We start from the raw sequence: 22,014 nt of genomic DNA on the forward strand, positions 1-22,014 counted from the left end.
TACTGTGGAGACCCCACGCCCCACGTATTGAGCAATTCGGCGGTACGTCCACCCGGCCTCCCGCATGCCCAGTATACACCCTCGCTCAAAGTCCGTCAACTGCACATAAGGTTCACGTCCACGCTGTCGCGGTATGCTACCAGTGTTAAAGACTGCGATGGAGCTCCGTATGCCACGGCAAACTGTCTGACACTGACGGCGGCGGTGCACAAATGCTGCGCAGCTAGCGCCATTCGACGGCCAACACCGCGGTTGCTGGTGTGTCCGCTGTGCCGTGCGTGTGATCATTGCTTGTACAGCCCTCTCGCAGTGTCCGGAGCAAGTATGGTGGGTCTGACACACCGGTGTCAATGTGTTCTTTTTTCCATTTCCAGGAGTGTATTTCAAAGACTCGGTACTTTCGACTGAGCTTTCCAAGGCTCATTAAGAATCCACTTAGTTATGACAGTCGCATGTAACACCCTATGACTTATAATAAGGTTGGAGTAACCGTTTTGTGTACTTCGTGTCTTTTATCAGTGATCTGTAAGATGACGACTAATCCCTCTTTCCTTATTTCTTGTTATCTTCGTCAAGTGAATCTATCATTACTTTAGACTGTTCACCATCCATAAAGATCAGTTGCTTTATTTGTTCTGTGTGTTATTTCTCTTGGTACCATTACATCCCAAATTAATGTCATGTATTGACACAGAAGTTTTGAAATAAACTGGGGTCACATTTGATCGGTCTTTTGGTTCAGTAGATAGATGAAACCACTTTTATGGAGATCACAAATGCTTTTTGAAGAATAAATATCCAGGGCTCGTTATTCATTTTCACGTTTTTCATCACGTTATTTTATCGCGCGACAATTTCCTTTATCACATCTGAGTGCACGGCGGCTATTGCGGGGCCGATATGCCCCTCTGAATGCCTAGCCGATGCAAATAACTGTGGCAGCTGGGAGGCAAATCCAAATCGGTTGACGTCTTTCACAGAAAGTGCAAACGGGCTAAGCAGGCATAGCTAGAAGACAAATACACGCCGGCAGGGGTGGCCGAGCAATTATAGGCGCTTCAGTCTGGAACCGTGCGACCGCTACGGTGGCAGGTTCGAATCCTGCGTCGGGCATGGATGTGTGTGATGTCCTTAGGTTAGTTAGGTTTATGTAGTTCTAAGTCCTAGGGGACTGATGACCTAGTACTCAAAGCCATTTGAACCATTTGAACAAATACACGTGCGTAGAAGCACGTATAACTGTGGCAAAGATGGACAATGCCTACAGGAAAATTATCAGTGTTCGAGAAAAGAGAAGCATCTGTATGGCTACCAACAGCTCAGATGGAAAACCAGTGTTGAGCAAAGAATGGAAAGCTAAAAGTTAGAGGGACTACATAAAGGTGCTATACAAGGGAAATAAACCTGAAGACAAAGTTTCATAAAGGGAAGGGGAAGTAGATGAAGATGACATTGGAGATGTGATACTGCGAGAAGAATTTGATGAAGCACTGAAATACCTAAGCGCAAGCAAAGGATGGAGCAGACGACACTTCCCCAGAACTGCTGATATTGTTGCGAGATCCAGCCGTGACAAACTTATTTTACCTGGTGTGCAACATATACAGGTTCGATAAAAATATAGAAAAACAGTGATAAATGCATGCTTAAATATAAATGCAAATTCTGACCGAGCCTGAAAGTTGCGCTGTTGTATTGCACCATGAACAGTACCTGCGCAATATCCTCTATACGTTGCAAGTGTTAGCTGTAATCAGAACAACGTCCTACGTTATTATGAGTGCGTTATGTCAGAGCTAAATGAATTCGGAAGTGGGAAAACTGTTGGAGTTCGTGTGGAGGGTGCTTCCGTAACCAATGCACCGAGGTGTTTGGTTCTTCAAGATGGTGGTGGTGGTGGTGGTTAGTGTTTAACGTCCCGTCGACAACGAGGTCATTAGAGACGGAGCGTAAGCTCGGGTTAGGGAAGGATTGGGAAGGAAATCAGCCGTGCCCTTTCAAAGGAACCATCCCGGCATTTGCCTGAAACGATTTAGGGAAATCACGGAAATCCTAAATCAGGATGGCTGGAGACGGGATTGAACCGTCGTCCTCCGGAATGCGAGTCCAGTGTGCTAACCACTGCGCCACCTCGCTCGGTGGGTTCTTCAAGAGGCACCGACTGGAGATTATTTAGCAAATCAGAGTTTCATCTGCTAAGTTACAATCCCGATGGAAGTGCATGTTGAGGGATCATGAAAGATGGTCATTGAAGAGGAGTTTGACGAAAAATAAGAGTACGACAGCTGGGAAAGTTTGAATGTCGAGCTGGAGAGTCCGGTCAGCACGAAAACAACACGAAGAGAGTTCCATAAACAGGTAGTTGCAGGGCGAGCTGGAATTCGAGGAGCACTCACCAGTAATGCAAACGCCGGCAACAGGAAAAAGTGGTGCCGAAGCCGTAGAACAAGGGCAGAGAAGGAATGAAAAGAATCCATTTGGTGGGATAAGTTTTTCTTCACACTCTTTCCTGCTTGTGGCCGACTTTACGTTCGAAGTGTGAAAAATGGCGGGGGTTGGGTGATGATTTGGGGAGCCATGTCGCGGTATTCCAAGGACTCCGTGGTTACTTTGGACGTTCACGTTGCTACATAGGATTATATGAGATTTTCGATTATCAGGTCCATCCCGCGGTATGGTGTTCCCAAGCCGACAGGGCCCTGTTAACACAAGGCACATCGTCCAGGACTGGTTTTGTGAGAACGAAGATGGACTATCGCATCTTCCGTGATCACCACAGTCACCGGATCTCAATATTATTGAGACTTTGTGGTCTGCGTTGGAGAGGAGGGTGAATGATCGCTATCCATCTCCATCGTCGTTAGCAGAACTTGCCATTCAACTGGAAAAATGAAACAAAATTCCCTTGAAAAACATGTAGGACCTCTATGGAGTTCGGCATGGTAATGTGTTTATGGTGTTTCTGTATTTTTGACAGACTCCTCCACATGAGACAGGAGAAATACGATCAGACTTAAAAAAGAATGTCATGTTTCCAGTTACGAAGAAAGCCAGAGCTGACGGGCGTGACTATTATTGAACTATCATTTAATAAGCCATGACTTCAACATACTGACGGAAACTATTTACAGAAGAACGGAACAGCTGGTAGTTTTAGTTAGGGAGAAATGTCGGAGCACGTGAAATAATAACGACCCTCTGACGTATCTTAGAAGATTTGTTCAACAAAGACAAACGTACGTTAATAGCTTTTGTAAACTTAGAGGAAAATTTTGACAACACTAACTTGAATACACAGTTTGAAATTCTGAAGATAGTGAAGTGGCTGTTCTTCGAGAGGGGGGGGGGGGGGTATATTTATTTATTTATTTGGTGTCGTTAAAAACACACCTAAATGTAATTATGTGGTCCAGTCTGAAAAAATTGTTAACTGATTTTTACTTCCAAGAATATTACGTGAGAATGAAAATATAACAGTATGATAATTTGCCTTGGTGTATTTGTCCTTTAAGAGCATGGACTCAGATATTGAAGTTATTGTAGACCCACACAACACTAGAAGAATACTCCTCTTACCATCATATTCACGCTGTAGTAGTCGAAACCTGGCTCTCGGCGTAGACTGAAAAGTCAAATCTTAAAACTAATGTTGCTCTCCGTTGTGGCTCATCGCTCTGAAAAAATGTTTGTTGAATATTAAAGTAGGCGGTCTCTGCACTTCCGCTATGATTTCGCTTTTTAGATCGACGCTTAATGGCGTCCATGGAAGCAACGGCCGCTATTGTTGTGGAGCTGCAAATGCCTTAAGAAAAATTAATTCAGTGGAAGGAACATGACAGATGGCTCACTGTACATCGAAATAACTCACACATACACTTCAACGAACTATAGTAACAAGGTTAACATCAAAAATGCTTACATTAGTTTTGTGCTACAAGATGTCAACTTCATAATCCCAGAAACAAACGAAGAAAGAGGAACAGGAGAACAATCTTGGAGCGTTCTTCTCTCTTATTAAAATAACGGAAGTTATTACACAATTAGTTTATTTCTTGACACTACAATGAAATTTATTATTTACAATAAAAAATTGATATTTTACGCCACCTATGCGGTGGGTGAAACACATAAAATCGTGTACATCTATTCCGTCCAGATATACATTACTCGTTCCAAGTTTTTGCTTTGTTTTAAATGTCTTTACAACACAATTGTCACTGGGAAGACACAGTAGCTAGGAGTAGTGGGATAAACTATGTTTCAGCACTTTTGTTGGTGTCGGTTGCCTACATCAGGGGCAGGTATATACTCAGGGACAAACCTATTGTTCTCCTTTGATTGACAGGTCATTAACCTATTGTTCTTCTTTGATTTCCAGGTCCTTAACGTATTATTCTGTTAAAAAGATTCTTTTGATTGACAGGTCCTAAACCTATTGTTGCCCCTGCCCCTCGGATCCCACCACTCCATCCCTCACCAATCAGGAACCCCCCCCCCCCCCCCCCAATGCTACATGTACACTTTTAGGCCCCCTTATCAATCTTATCAGTTTGATTGACTACTTAATTAAATTGATCAATTAATTAACCTTTCCCCATCTGGTAAGCCCTCACCTCTTCCCATCCTCCCTCCATGAAATAGGTGGGAAAAAGTTGATCGGTCAGTTTTAGAGATTTTCATTGTGGTGTATGGAATATTGTTTAAACATCTTAGACAATGTGTTGTGGTTGGCAGGAGAGCCAACACCGTGTTACTAGAGGAGGCCGAAAGGCACGCGATTTAGCTCACGCAGGCTGGCGTGAGGTCTGGAACAGGACAAGGAAAATTAGAATTTAGAAACAACGGACGTAGCTGGGGGAATACTTAACTTTAATCCATTAATGACGAACGTCGGTCTTGACGGTACATGATTCACAATATCAATAGAAACTGATAATGGCGCCTTGCTAAGTCATAGCAAATAATGTAGCTGAAGGCTATGCTAACTATCGTCTCGGCAAATGAGAGCGTATTTTGTCGGTGAACCATCGCTAGCAAAGTCGGCTGTACAACTGGGCCGAGTGCTAGGAAATCTCTAGACCTGCCGTGTGGCGGCGTTCGGTCTGCAATCACTGATAGTGGTGACACGCTGGTCCGACGTATACTAACGGACCGCGGCCGATTTAAAGGCTACCACCTAGCAAGTGTGGTGTCTGGCGGTGAAACCACACAATGTATACAATATTGTTTAGTTATTTATGGCAGTTTATGGAATATAGTTTATTTATGTAGTTAGTTAAGGAATTTGTCCGCAAATCGTTTGCTGTGCGTGGAATACTACTTAAACAATCTAGACAATGTGTGGGATATTGTTTATTTAAACAATTTAGCTGATTCAAGGCCATGTATGGAATATAGTTTCTTTATTTATTTAAAGAATATTTCAGTACACCGATGACAATCCCTGCCACCCAATGCCGAGACCCCACGTCCCCTCCCGCTTCTCCCTCCTCTCCTCTAAGTGGAAACTTTTGACTCTGCAGTGGCGAGGCAGGATCTCACAAAGGAAATTCAACCGTATATTGTTTTTTTATGAGAAAAAATCAGTTTTTGGGGCTCGGATTGCACTTGCTCATCATTCTCTGCTGTTTGGAAAGATGTAGGTCTTGTGAGAAGTAATCACATCGATCGCATTTCTCTTTTTATTCCGATTGCGCAAGCAATACCGTCATGTAACACACATCTCATGTAATTACACACAGTTAGAAATCTTGCGGTCATGAAGCACGCACTGCCCGCTGTACCCTATCCACTTGACTGTACAGGGCACTAACACAAACACACACCCCGGAGTCGGGATGCACTGGCCACCCCCACAAAGTGACAATGGCAGCTCTCAGCTGCCATACCATGCGCAGGTGTCAGTTTGGGTCCCGTGAAGATGTGATGATGGCACTGCAAGTCCTGTAACGCCTTTGCGCTTAGGCGAGCCGACCCCGACTTTGTACAACAGTTCTGAGAGTGACTCTGGTCCGCTGAGGGTGCTCTGGTCATGCGTCAGGAGTGGATGAGCACAAGAACTCCTGGGAAATATTTATTGCAGTGATGAGTATAGCTACAGCGCGTGTGCCTAAGCTGCCTGTCTTAGCAGGATATGTATGAATGTCTGCGTGATGCAAAAGGGGCAATTTAGTATGGCACAGGATACAAACCATAAGTTTGCTACATCGACATGGTACACGGTGATATATTGTCAGGATGGAAATTGGTTTCACGCTCTAATATTCAAACGTCCATCATCAGTGGCAGAGTAGTGTAATTGAGTGAGACATTCAGCAACAAAAACTATTTCGTACAGATGGCTATATTGAACTGACAATTAAACGCTGCAAAGTGGCCTACAGATCGTCAAATATGGAAATGCTCTCACTCAATTACACTACTCTGCCACTGATGATGGACGTTTGAATATTAGAGCGTGAAACCAATCTCCAACCTGACAATATATCACCGTGTACCATGTCGATGTAGCAAACATATGGTTTGTATCCTGTGCCATACTAAATTGCCCCTTTTGCATCATGCAGGCATTCATACATATCCTGCTAAGACAGGCAGCTTAGGCACATGCGCTGTAGCTATACTCATCACTGCAATAAATATTTCCCAGGAGTTCTTGTGCTCATCCACTCCTGACGCATGACCAGAGCACCCTCAGCGGACCAGAGTCACTCTCAGAACTGTTGTACAAAGTCGGGGTCGGCTCGCCTAAGCGCAAAGGCGTTACAGGACTTGCAGTAGACCCGAGATAGCTTTTGAGTACAGTACCATAGTTGTACAAAACAGTTTTTGCCACAGAAAGTCTCGTCTGCAGGAAAGAAAGGCGGACAGTGCTTCCACACCAACAGCAAAGCTCCATTCATTCATAAGATGTCCTTTGTACTGGGGTATAGGAGCGTCTAAAAGCTGATTCAAACAAGATGGAGGCAAGGTATCTACAGAAAGTTCCAAGAAAGCAAGTGTTCGAAGACAAGCTGAAGGAAACCATCCATCTCTGACGGGACTGCTGTCACTCATCCGCCAGTGTGGCATTAGCACATCTTAACACCAGTAGCTGTAGGACAACGAAAATTACAGTCATTCTTCTCTTCTGTAGTACAACACTGAAGGACTCTGACTGCATACCCAAATATAGAAAGATATAGAAAGGACTTTGACCTGCAGGCTACCATCAGGAGAGGCCTGAGAGCAATAGCTCGTGCCCCTGTATTCATCTGTCTGGTGGTGGCTCATGGTGTCAGCACTTGTGCCCATTGGAACATATTGCAGAGAGTGACCCACTATGCAAACATCTCGCTGGACTGCAGGTACAAGAGAAATGCTTCATGACACCAGCAGCGGTGCCAAGGTGAACATGTATTTCAACAGGAATTTCTCAGGTGCCAAGTATGAAAGGGATGCTGTTGCTTTATCCTTATTGGCCCCGAAGTGACACCTGCACATGGTTCATCAGCTGATGGCCACATCGTCATTTTGAGGGTGCTGCCGGCTCATCGCAACTACTGCGAGCATGTGTGTTAGTGTCCTGTGTGGTCCAGTGGACATGGTATGGTGGGTGTTTTGTGCATCATGAATGAAAGATTTTTAACTGTTTGTAATTACATGAGATATGAGTTACATGACAGTATTCCTAGCACAATAGGAATAGAAAAAGAAGTGCAATCGATGTAATTACTTCTCACAAGACCTGCAGCTTTCCAAACAGCAGAGAATGATGAGCAAGTGAAATACAAGCCCGACAATCTGATTTTTTATAGAAAAGCAATATACCCTTCAATATCACTTCATGGGATCCCTCCTCTCCACCACAGAGTCGCCAATATCCAGGTAAAGGAGCGGAGGTGGAGAGGGGTTGGGGGTAAGGAGGGCAGGGTTGAGGTGGTGGGAGTAGTGAATGATTTCCTGAAAAATGCTTTAAATAAATAAAAATTTCGTACTATATTCCATACGCTGCCTTGTATCTCCTTAATTGTTTAAATAAACAATAGTTTTATTACGGTATCCCCTACACCAAGTAAGTATAACAATAGCTTCAGGACCTGTCAATCGCAGGAGAACAATAGGTTTGCCCCTGAGTGCATACCTGCTGCTGATGTAAGCAACCCACGCTAACAAAATGCGCTGAAACATAGCTTGTCCCACTACTGCTAGGATAAAATATAGAGACAGATGTTAAATACAACTTACGTTGAAAACAGACAGCAATTATGCTAGTGTAAGGGCACAAAAGGGAAGCAGTATTTGAGAACGGAATGAGACTAGGTTGTAGCCTACCCCAGTTTCAATCAATCCCAAAAATTTTCAGTACAGACAATAAACAACAGTGTACAATTAATATGTGCTATCTCGGAAAACAGTCGGATTAGGGATTTTGTTCATATGAAGTTGTTTGCTCCAAATTATCGTTTCTGTCATATCACCAGATTTTGAGCGTTCCTGCTGAGACACCCTGCACGTTCGTATCAGTAACTGTATAATAATAATACGGTTAACTTTTCATTTATGAAATAGCTACTCATTTCACATCAGAAAATACTTACCCATTATCTGTAATAATCTACGGCGGATTAAATGATTATTTTTCAGCTACTCCAATACTTTCGCGCGTATCTTGATTGTGCACCAGGCTTAACTACTCCTATACATTACTATAGTTTTGATATAAAGGACGAAGGAAAATTGATGAAATCGGACTTCACAACACAATTTCCTTCCACCTGACAGTATAGCAACATATAGAACGAAATATCATGCTGTGCACATCCCTGACATGGGGTAAAAGTCAAAGAATGGCCATTTGTCCCACATTGTAATCATATATACTGTCAATATTTTCATTCAGTGCACTAGAGCAGCGTGGGCCAGTCATTGCAGTGTTTAAAGTGTTGGGTTATAATATTCGAGTATGAGCTCGATTTAGGAAGTATGCGTATTTGCCTATTTTAGGTGCGTCGTAGGGTTTCTGATTTTCTAAGTGCTGCACAGAAATTACCGCAAGTCTTGCATAAAACCCCTCAGGTGTCTCACACTAGCAGTGAAAGACAGTACAGTATTCTGCGTCTTTTCTTTTATATATGTATTTTGGCCTTAAGCTTTCAGTCTGCTCCCTAATCACACATCACACTTCTCCATGCCTTCCTGCCCATTGCCGGCATTGCCCTGTGTCCTTATTCTGTCATATCCCTTGCCCTAAGTAAAGAATACCATTTCCTATTTAGTCAATCTGTGCTTCTTTTACTTTCTACTATTTCCACCACAAGTAGCACATAAACACATAAGTTAGTTGTACTATTTCATAGCACTTCATCTGCTACACTAGGAACCAATCTATAACGCAGAGAACGGAAGAACTCGGTGCTCATGCGACCACAGTATGCGCAAACTTCCACCGTATGAAATTAATTTTCTACCAAAAATATGCGCAGGAGGAAACTTTGTGACTGGTGTTTCCCTACATATCTTAGATCCTCACTAAATATTATTGTATTTCCTAATAATATATTCAGTATCTGGTGTTTATGGACAAGAGAAAACAGGTGACGTAAGTTTCCTCATCGTTGAAAGTCATACCATTTTCTTGTGTTACGTTTTAGAATACCTCCAGTGTGTGATTAATTTTGGACGTTAACTATAAGGACTTGTTCTAACGAATGGAGACGCATAAAATTAGGTCATCATGAGACAGAGCTATATTGATGACTTCGAATATCAACACACGAGGTCCAGCGTTATATTAAATTAAGAAAAATTGGGTTAGTATGCCATTAAAATTGCTACACCACGAAGATGACGTGCTACAGACTTGAAATTTAACCGACAGAGGAAGATGCTATGATATGCAAATGATTAGCTTTCCAGAGCATTCACACAATGTTGGCGCCGGTGGCGACACTTACAACGTGATGACATGAGGAAAGATTCCAACCGATTTCTCATACACAAACAGCAGTTGACCAGCGTTGCCTGGTGAAACGTTGCAGTGATGCCTCGTGTTAGGAGGAGAATCGCGTACCATTACGTTTCCGGTCGGATTGTAGCCTATGTCAATTGCGGTTTACCGTATCGCGACATTGCTGCTCGTGTTGGTCGAGATCCAATGGCTATTAATAGAATACGGAATCGGTGGGTTCAGGAAGGTAATACGGAACGCCGTGCTGAATCCCAAAGGCCTTGTATCACAAGAGTCGAGATGACAGGCGTCTTATCTGCATGGCTGTAACGGATCGTGCATCCACGTCTCGATCCCTGTGTCAGCAGATGGGGACGTTTGCAACACAACAGCCATCTGCACGAACAGTTCGACGACGTTTGCAGCTGCATTGACTATCAGCTCGGCGACCATGGCTGTGGTTACCCTTGACACTGCATCACAGACAGGAGCCCCTGCGATGGTGTACTCGACGACGAACCTGGGTGCACGAATGGCAAAACGTCGTTTTTCGGATGAATCCAGGTTCTGTTTACAGCATCATGATGGTCGCATCCGTGTTTGGCGACATCGCGGTGAACGCACATTGGAAGCGTGTATTCCTCATCGCCATACTGGCGTGTCAACCGGCATGATGGTATGTGGTGCCATTGGTTACACGTCTCGGTCACCTCTTGTTCGCATTGACGCCACTCTGAACAGTGGACGTTATGTTTCCGATGTGTTACGACCCGTGGCTCTACCCTTCAAATAAATGGTTCAAATGGCTCTGAGCACTATGAGACTTAACATCTATGGTCATCAGTCACCTAGAACTTGAAACTACTTAAACCTAACTAATCTAAGGACATCACACAACACCCAGTCATCACGAGGCAGAGAAAATCCCTGAGCCCGCTTGGACTCTACCCTTCATTCCCTGCGAAACCCTACATTTCAGCAGGATAACGCAGACCCCATGTTGCAGGTCCTGAAGGGGCCTTTCTGTATACAGAAAATGTTCGACTGCTGCCCTGGCCAGCACATTCTCCAGATCTCTCACCAATTGAAAACGTCTGGCCAATGGTGGCCACGCAACTGGCTTTCCACAATACGCCAGTCACTACTCTTAATGAACTGTGGTATCGTGTTGAAGCTGCATAGGCAGCTGTACCCGTACACGCCATCCAAGCTCTGTTTGACTCAATGCCCAGGCGTATTAAGGCCGTTATTAAGGCCAGAGGTGGTTGTTCTGGGTACTGATTTCTCAGGATCTATACACCCAAATTGTATGAAAATGTAATCACATGTCAGTTCTAGTATAATATATTTGTCCAATGAATACCCGTTTATCATCTGCATTTCTTCTTGGTGTAGCAATTTTAATGGCCAGTAGTGTATTTGCCCCCTTAAGACACCTACTTTCTGTCGATAGAATTTAGAAGTAGTCATGATTAAGGTAGTTTAGTAATTTCGGTAGCTCATAAGTGCAAAGCGCCTTTTGGTGTTACTGTAATCAATTCCGCACGGCCTTAGTTTGTCAGTCACTTCGATCGCCACACAGAGTTGAAAGCTCCTTTGAAATGTTATCTCTCTTTTATCTCTCGCATCCTAACGTCCTGAGTGTTTTTGAAAATCATTTGGTCAATAGAATGATTCTTCCGAAACCTATTTTTTCTTACATACGTTTTGTTTGTTTTCAACAAAATAAGTTAGTCTCTTATTCATCATTTGTTGCATTGGTTTAGTTACTATGCTCGTTCACGAGATGGGAAGGAAATCTTTCATTTCATGGATAGATTTACAAACTTTAAGGATCAGGATATTTTTTTACTCTGATGCGAAGGCTATTTCCAAATTTAAAAGTTAGGTGGATCGTACTCTGACCATTTACAAGAATTTCTTAGGAAATTACGAAGTGATATTGTCAAAGTCATAGCTGTCTGCATCATTAAGGCGTTTATTGAGAGTACAAATAATATAAAATAACTCTTAAATAGTTCAAAAGACTATTCTTTCGAATCATTTTAGTTATTTTTTCGTGTAACTTCTTCTGTTATCTCAATAAGTGTAGGCTAGGTTGGAAGCTGATCGTTTCGTTGAGGTCTTATGGAAGCAATGAATATGAATATGAGATTTTAGTTGTGGTGACATAGGGTCTGTAGCCGTATCTAGGATAGGTTGATGCGTGATAGTCTGCTAATGAATTGGTAAAGCCAGTGAATGTGAGATCTTGAGGAAAAAATGTAAATCTTGTTATAGGGCCTGTGCTATTGTGTTGGATTTCGGTGAGTGGATTACATCAGACGTTTTCATTGAGTGATGGGTCATAGAAGACTGTTAATATCAAAAGATTCCATATACACTAAAAAAAGAAATCTAAGGAATTTTCGAATGGGACGGAAACTGGTAGATGACTTACATGAAAAGACAAGTAAATGATTATCATTTCAGAAAAAACTGGATGATTTATTCAAGTGAGAAAGCCTTATAAATTGAGTAAGTCCTCTTGTCATTGTTTGCCAGTGTTGTAGTTTTGTTGCATGTTCTCCTGAGGAATAGTATGCCAGATGCTGTCCAACTGGCGCGTTAGATCGTAAAAAGCTGCGCGGGATTACCCGAGCGGTCGCGGTCGCTGCAGTCATGGGCTGTGCGGTTGGCCCCGTCAGAGTTTCGAGTCCTCCCTCGGGCGTGCGTGAATGTGTTTGTACTTAGGAGAATTTAGGTTAAGTAGTGTGTAAGCTTAGGGACTGATGACCTTAGCAGTTAAGTCCCATAATACTTCACACACATTTGAACATTTTGATTTTTGATCGTAAAAATCCGAAATGCCTGGAAGACCCTGCCCGCAATGCCCCAAAAGTTCTCTATTGGAAAGAGGTCTGGCGACGGTACTGGGCAAGATAGGATTTAGCAAGCACGCAGACAAGTCATAGAAACTCTCGCAATATGTTGGCACACATTATGCGGCTGATATGTAAGCAAAAAACGACTTACGATGAAGGACAACAGAACTAGGCGTGTAGCGTCGTCGACATACCATTGTGCTGTAACGGTGTTGCGGATGTCAATCAAAGGGGTCGTGCTGTGAAAACAAGTGGTACCCCAGGTCACCATTTCTGGATGTCACGTTCACATGGTTCAAATGGTTGTAAGCACTATGGGACTTCACATCTGAGGTCATCAGTCCCCTAGACATAGAACTACTTACTCGTAACTAACCTACGGGCAACACACACATCCATTTCCTAGACAGGATTCCAACCTGCGACCGAATCAGCAGCGCGGTTCCGGACTGAAGCTCCTACAACCTCTAGTCCACAGCGGCCGGCTTGGCTGTCAGGCCCTATGACGGGCAAGAGTCAGGTTGGTATCTCACGACTGTCCAGGGCGCCCCCAGCCACACCATCGTTGGTCATCGCGGCTCATTTCGCAGCGGGACTGATCACTGAAGACCATTCTGCTACAGTGAAAGAGATCGCATTCTGATAACTCCTTCGTGGTTCGTCTTTTCATTTTTTATTTTCATTTACTTTTTTTTCTTACACTATATTCCTACATTCCATGACACTCTATAGTTCAATTCTTTTATCTTGGCGGTTCGCGCATGCCCGCCCAGACGCGGGAGATTGCAGCGTTGCCAGTTGTACTCGCAAAGAGAAGCAGAGCCATAGTATAGTTCGCAAACTCAACGTTTAGGGGGGAGCGCGCAGTCTATGAAGTAAAGCCACCACGGCCACATTAACCCTTTCGCTGCTACAGAGACTTGCTCCCCACATTCAACGATGTGGGCGATTTTGTCATCGTTGCACTGCTCGCCTGAGCAGACACATGGTGTTTCGGCTGCTTTGACACATTTTATCACACGTTTTCACAATAACTATTTGGCCCAAAAATTTGATTTCTTACACATCTTCTTGACTGATACCTTCCCCCCATAAATGACTTAATTTTGTTTCGATGTTTAACGCAGTTATTGTGCAGCATTAGATGTAGTAAACCAGTGCACGAAATTTTGAAGAGTTTGCAGAGGTAAAAGTCCATAGCGTATACTTTCCGTATGGTCGATTTTAGCTGCCACTAGAAATTTCAAAAAATTACATTCAAACGAATAAAATTCGTGAACTAAGACACTTCGATACTGTTTTTAAGTAAAGAAAATATTAAACACCAAACAAGGTTTGAACACACATCTTTCCGCTTTGCAGCCATACATGTTAACCATTACGCTAACGCAACTCGTCATTCAGTACATCTCCCGGAGGACTTTAAAGTGTCACGCAAAATACCTAGAAACACTGTGGTATGACTATGAATTACTCAACTTTCATCGAAGTGCAATAGGAAATAACAATTACCGCTGTTCTTTATTGCGAAAAAGCGGTTAGTGAGAAAGATACAAGCACCTTTCCTTGCTATCGCCTGGATTAGGAGGCTTATTGCTTGTTTGGTTTAATTAATTAATAGAATATGAAACAATTGGTATAAAGAATGCTTTTTTCCAACTTTCTATAAAAGAAAGTATGATATCAAGACAATGCTTTTGTTCAATTACTTTATTTATGACTGAACGTTTCTAAAACTGAAGACACTCGTCCGTGCTCTGCACTGCAGTTGAGCTCTGGCAACGTCGTTCTCTGTTCATTGGCTGACAGTATTTTGTGACGTCAGATGCGCACAACGAATCTAAACTCAGCCGCCGTCATAAATGACGTGCACTTTAGTAAATCTTCAGCGGAGTTTTCTTTATTTGTTAGATGTAATGAATTTGGAGACGATGATGACAAAAACGCGCCATGTATTAAGAAATATACAATCTTGCCCTTGCTGAGTAACATTGAGACTGCTAAAAATGTGGCATACCTGTACAGAGAATTTTTAACAAATATCATAGCTGTACGCTAATTGTGTCCTCTAAATCGCAGAAAGCGAAAATAACCTAAATGTGCGATGGTAAACCCGTAAAATGAGTTTTACGTTTCTTCATAAGGAGTAAGTCAGAATTGTTTCTCGTGAGACGACGCGCTGCTCACCAGGTGTGGAGTTATGACATTTGGGCGAGAGCTGCAGTCGAAGGCGGTGCCCGACTGGCCCAGAAAAATCGGCGCGGGCAGCTGCGGCGGGCGGGCAAGTTTGGTGATTAGGCCCGGCCATAACGCGCGCCCCAAGATCCGGCCGAGGAGCGACCTCCCGTGTTTACAGCGCGCCGCCTTGGGGCGGGCGCTGTTTTGCAGGCGGGGTCGGCCGTAATGGGGGCGCCGCCGTGTTCCGGGGGCAGTTTGCTCGTGGTGAGGCGCGGCCATCGGAGCGTCGTTAGCGGCCGCGGCAGCTGCGATACATCAGCCAACTTGCCGCCCAGCCGCGCACGCGCATCCCCGCGCCGCCTTGCCGTCTTGCCGTCGCCGCGTAATTAGGAGCGCACAGTGCTCGCAACGCCTGCTGCCTAACGCACCGGCAAATGGCTGCAGTCGCACGCAGCCTGCAGCCAGGAGCTGCCGCCGCCGGCACTGCGCTGTTTAGGACCCACAATACGATACCGGCACAGAAGGCTATTGACTCTGCTTGATTTGCTATGAATAGCAAATTCTCCGTCCGCCTCCTCAGGCCGTCGGCACACGGACCCTGCATCCGAACGTGGAGCGTTGAGCGTGCCGAGTTTCTGACGTCATAGCGTGGAATAGCACGCTCGGGAGTCTTCCCGAACGCGCAGAGTGTCAGATATTCTGAGTGTGCGTCTTAGCGTTGACCAATGAGACGACACGACGTCACTTGCGTCACACGCACGCCGTCTCCCTTCAGTACTGAGTTGTGAGGCGCCATATTGGCATTCATTTCAAGCCAATATGTATATATGCCGTTTCTGACAAGGGAACCTCCCCATCGCACCCTCCTCAGATTTAGTTATAAGTTGGCAGGGCTTGAAAAACTGAACACAGATCAATCGAGAAAACAGGAAGAAGTTGTGTGGAACTATCAAAAAAAAAACAGCAAAACATACAAACTGAGTAGTCCATCCGCAAGATAGGCAACATCAAGGACAATGTGAGGTCAAGACAGCCGTGGTCCCGTGGTTAGCGTAATCAGCTCCAAAATGATAAGTCCTTGGTTCAAGTCTTCCCTCGAGTGAAAAATTTCTTCATTTTCTCGAAGTTATGAGGGAATACTTGAACCAAGGACTTCTCGTTCCGCAGCTGCTCACGCTAACCAGCGGACCATGGCGCTCCTGAGCTCATGTTGTCCTTGATGTTGCCTATCTTCCACATGGACTACTCAATTTGTATATTTTACTTATTTTTTTCATAGCTCCACACAACGTCTTCCTGTTTTCTCGATTGATTTGTGTTCAGTTTTTCAAGGCCTATCCACTGTGCCAACTTACAACTAAATCTGAGGAGGATGCGATGGGGAGGTTCCCTTGTGAGCACCAGCAAATTGAGAATCACTGCAAAACCCGTTGTTAACTGTGTGATTCGTTGCAATAAAATAATGAGAAACACCAGATTAGTGGCAAAAGAATTATTGTAACGAGCGTATTATGAAAGTACGCTATTTGAAGGCAGTGACACAGTGAAGGTCAACCCAAAACGCATTGTTCTTGGTACAGTGTTATAATTAAATTTCAATTAACATAATTATGTAAGATTAACGTTTTTAGCAATGGTTAAGATTAACGTTTTTAGCAAGGGGTATCACAGTATGGTTAAGAAAACCGATTCTGTTGTTGGTTTAGCTCAGCGTGTTTGGTCAGAGGGCTGCGTGCTCCCTGTAATAAAAAAAATTTAAAAAAACTGAATCAAGGTATCAACGATCAACTTGAACGGATGTCTTGTGACGTCCGCACATACCAAACGCAAGGAACTATATCGAAAAAAAAGAACTACTGAAAAAAAAAGGTGGTGCATCAGCCGACCCGGTAGCTCAGCGTGTTCGGTCAGAGGGCTACGTGCCCTCTGTAAAAAATAGTTAATCGATCATTAACGAACTAAAACGGATGTCTTACGAAATCCGCCCCGAGGAGACGCAACGAACAAAAGGGTATTTTTTTTAAAAAAAAGCGTAATGAGTAGCGTCTCTGTCGAATAATGAGTTTTGTTGGGGCGGAGGTTCGCGTCTTAACACATCCAAATTTTTTTCTTAACATTCGCGTTTTTATTAGGTTCTGATACTTTGTTATTAGTTTAATATAAGCATATGCTATAATATTTGATATTATGTAAATATAAGTTCACCTTCTTTTTTGAGGGGTGACCTTGTTCGATTGGCTTAATCTACAGGACAGCTTACACTACTTGTATAAAGATATTTTGCTCCTTTTTTCTTTTACGCTTCGTAATTCACATGTTGCAAAGATTCTGCCACTGGGTAGGAACACTGATCAAGTAAGACTGACCTTGGAGTTTTACTAAAATGTGGGAATAATGAAATAATGTTTATCTTATGTGAAGTATTTAAAATTTTTATCTCACTCTATGTAATGGAACTTTTATAAGCCTGGTCTTTATTGATTGGACATGGTGCTTTCCTTTTCGTGGACGATGGAGGAAATGTGCGTTTTAATAGAGCTAAAGAGGTAATTTTACGGGCGCTCATTGAGTAAACAGTGTGATTTACGAACTAGGAACGTCGCACAACTGCCGCTGGAGTGCGCTGCGATCGTGTATACCACGTTGGGGCCCACGTACCGCATGCACAAGTCGCATCGTTCCTGAGTGTTCAGCAGCACGTTGAACTTGGCACGCTCAACGTTAGCGTTCGACAGCACGGTCCGTATGCCGACGGCTTTAGCTGAATGGCCGTTCAACATTGCCTCCACTCCCTTGACCTACTGCATCGTACGCGCCATTTCAACATCAACAAAGCAACGCAAGCTCCCTCATGTGACTCAAACACTTCCAGTCCCGCACACCCTGGCTCGTCTAATATTAAATGTGATGAGTTCCTTTGTTAGCCATAATATTATCTTCAAAGTCCCTCACCCTTCCCCAGGCTCAAGGAGTGTTGGCCTTTACCATGTTCGCTACAGAGCTCATGCCCCTTTTGTCAGTTCACAATCGACAATATGGAGGCGTTGTCCGACCTACCCCTTACCAGCTTACTGCTTGATGCATATACTCTAGTCTCGTTTGCTCCTCCGGTGACGTTGTCGTACCTCCCAGCGCCCTCGTATCACATCGGACACTACGTTGTTGGTGACACTTTTCTTCTGCAGCGTAGCTCTCTTTCTTTCCCGCCCGTGTGTTTGCTGTAGACGAAAGCAGTCCACACTGTGATGCAACTGGGCGGCGCCCCCAACGTCACTGAACGTAAGTAACCGCACTACAGGTGGCGCAACCTATGGCGAGCGGTTAGCGCCCCTTTCCTTGACACAACAGCGATCTGCGCGTGGTATGTCACCGTCAAAGGGAAACAACCGAAACGTTGTCGTCTCCGTGAAGTTGATGTCACCGATTCTGTCCTTTGCGTGATTTGCTGGTTGCCGAACAAGGACGGTCATCGCCTTATTTGCGACCCGGCAGTAGATATCTGACGCTACGTGCAGCGAATCCAGGCATTCCTTACGTGTGCTGTTCTTGGGCGAATAATAACGCAAACGATGTTGTTCACGGATGGCGTGGTCTATCCGTAAATGAAGACTCATTCTGTGAATTGCATCCGCTGCCTTGCAGTTTTATTTCTTTTTTTTCTGCTGACGAGAAGAATATTCTCTGTTTTTGGACTTATGCGAACGAATGACATTGCGATATTGTCCGTAATCTGAAATGCAGGCAATACTTTTCCAACTTCCTTTGGAGTGCTATCTGAAGCCCGCCGTGCAGTTGGAATTTCCGTGCAGTGGGCAGGTTATCTCATGCACTACTTTTGATTTTTTGTTACTACGATCCTAAACGCTGTTTCCTTCTATTTCGCGAAGACGTGCATGGATTTTTCTATGGCTAAGGACGTCTTCCATAGACTTCACTCCAAAGGTCCGAAGGGAAAAAAAGAAAATAAATAAAAAATTACCTGTTACATACATTTACTACTCTCTCTCACCTTTCCTTTCGTCCTTGTGTAATTTACGTAGGACTGTGACAGACGTGATAACAGACCAACGCCTGAAGTTGGGCAGGTATTTTTCTTTTTAGGGTCAAAGTGGCGGTGGCCAGCACACCACTTTTTCACAGATTTCTTTATAATATAGAAGGTGCGGAAAAATGTGGTCAGCGTACCCGACTGCCATGCAAACGGTCCGGGTTCGATTCCCAGCCGGGTCGGAGATTTTTCTTAGCTCGGGCATTGAGAGTGTTATCCTCATAATCATTTCTTCATGGGCGGCCGAAGTGGCCATGCGGTTCTAGGCGCTTCAGTCTGGAACCGTGAAACCGCTACGGTTCGAAACCTGCCTCGGGCATGGATGTGTGTGATGTCCTTAGGTTAGTTAGTTTCAACTTGTTCTAAGTTCTAGGGGACTAATGACCTCAGAAGTTGAGTCCCATAGTGCTCAGGGCCATTTGAATCATTTGAACCATTTTTGCATCATAGATGCGCAAGACGCCCAATGTGGCGACATCTGAAGACATTTGCAACTTGGCGGAGTAATTTTCCCATTCAGGGACTCCCAGCCATCAGTGACATATGATCATTTCATTTCAGTTCATCGCTTTCTCACGTTTGATAACGTTGTTTGTAGACTGAAGATATCAGGTGTAGAGAGACAGTGAGCGAAAGTTTACGTACAAGTTGTACGTAAACCAGAGTTCAGCTCTGACACAGGCCAGTCCACCGATCGGCTTGTGCTGACACCTCCCGGGTTCGATTCCCGGCGGGGTCAGGAATTTTCTCTGCCTCGTGATGGCTGGGTGTTGTGTGATGTTCTTAGGTTAGTTAGGTTTAAGTAGTTCTAAGTTCTAGGGGACGGATGACCAAGGATGTAAAGTCCCATAGTGTTCAGAGCCAATTGATCTTTTTTTTTGTGCTGACACCTCAGCAGTGAGCTACATGACGGCTCACGTGGGGAGGGGAGGATAAATGGGAACGAGGCACCTCGACACGAGAAACTATTGCCAGTAGTAGGACAACCTTTTATTTGGCGAGGAAAGCTCATCATTCCTTGCTATTTTGGAAGATTCCAGTCTCATAAAATATATCAAAAAGAAGTAATTAAATTAATAATTTTTCTTACTGATCATGCTAGGAATACCATCACGAAATCGACATCAGCAAGAACCACTGCACTTAATTAAAATTTTTCCAATCGCCTCTTCGCACCGACCGCAAGGCTGTCTTGGGTATTCAGGTGGGTGCAGGCCAGGAGAAAAGCTTGCACACACCACCGGTTTGATGAATTGAAATGAAATGATCATATGTCACTGATGGCTAGCAGTCCCTGCATCGGGAAATTACCCCGCCAAGTTGCAAATGTCTTCAGATGTCGCCACACTGGGCGACTTGCGCATCTATGATGAAGAAATGGTTCAAATGGCTCTGAGCACTATGGGACTCAACTTCTGAGGTCATTAGTCCCCTAGAACTTAGAACAGGTGGCAGTAACTCTTTGATATTGATACATCAGTCTGTCTGTCTCTCTCTCTCTCTCTCTCTCTCTCTCTCTCTCTCTCTCTCTCTATCTCTCTCTCCCTCCCTCCCTCCCTCCCTCTCTCCCCCTCTCTCTCAAGTGGATACATCCTGCCTGGTGAGTATCTGCGTACACGACACTAACTCCTCTTTTGTCTTGAACGAAGTAGTGGATACCTGGTAAATCCCCAGCTGTGGGTGTCGTGGAAATATTCCATCACTCTCAGACTGAATGACTTATTAATTGAATCGATATCCTTCGGGTGTAGGCAGTTCTCCCTTTCACCCCACTGGTGGATACTGGGACTGGTAGATTTGGTGGGGTTCGATCCAACAACTCCCCAGTTTCCAAACCATACACTTTCCCCTTCTGGATTTTTCTCTTGTCTCGTATCTGTGGACACTGACACAATTAGGTCCTTTGGTAGGAGATCCATTACTTTGGAGGTAGCTGAAAATTTCAAAATTCAACTCAGCTGCATACTGTGTCCCTAAAAAAACTGCAGATGGTGTGGACAGTTGTATATGCTCGCAATAAAACTACTGGAAACAACAAATTAATCATTCGGGAATTTGATGTTGCTATACAACCAGATGAATACAGGGTTATAAACACAAAATGAAATACGGGTAACGCAGGAGTAGGTTTAATAACGAATAGGAAAATAGGAATGCGGGTAAGCTACTACAAACAGCATAGTGAACGCATTATTGTGACCAAGATAGATACGAAGCCCACACCTACTAGAGTAGTACAAGTTTATATGCCAACTAGCTCTGCAGATGACGAAGAAATTGAAGAAATGTATGATGAAATAAAAGAAATTATTCAGATAGTGAAGGGAGACGAAAATTTAGTAGTCATGGGCGACTGGAATTCGAGTGTAGGAAAAGGGAGAGAAGGAAATGTAGTAGGTGAATATGGATTAGGGCTAAGAAATGAAAGAGGAAGCCGCCTCGTAGAATTTTGCACAGAGCATAACTTAGTCATAGCTAACACTTGGTTTAAGAACCATGAAAGAAGGTTGTATACATGGAAGAACCCTGGAGACACTAAAAGGTATCAGATAGATTATATAATGGTAAGACAGAGATTTAGGAACCAGCTTTAAATTGTAAGACATTTCCAGGGGCAGATGTGGACTCTGACCACAATTTATAGGTTATGACCTGTAGATTAAAACTGAAGAAACTGCAAAAATGTGGAAATTTAAGGAGATGGGACGGGGATACACTGAAAGAACCAGAGGTTGTACAGAGTTTCAGGGAGAGCATAAGGGAGCAATTGACAGGAATGGGGGAAAGAAATACAGTAGAAGAAGAATGGGTAGCTTTGAGGGATGAAGTAGTGAAGAGAGCAGAGGATCAAGTAGGTAAAGAGACGAGGGCTAGTAGAAATCCTTGGGTAACAGAAGAAATATTGAATTTAATTGATGAAAGGAGAAAATATAAAAATGCAGTAAATGAAGCAGGCAAAAAGGCATACAGACGTCTCAAAAATGAGATCGACAGGA

This window comes from Schistocerca gregaria, chromosome 1, assembly GCF_023897955.1.
Source record: "Schistocerca gregaria isolate iqSchGreg1 chromosome 1, iqSchGreg1.2, whole genome shotgun sequence".
NCBI classification, from domain to species: Eukaryota; Metazoa; Arthropoda; class Insecta; order Orthoptera; family Acrididae; genus Schistocerca; species Schistocerca gregaria.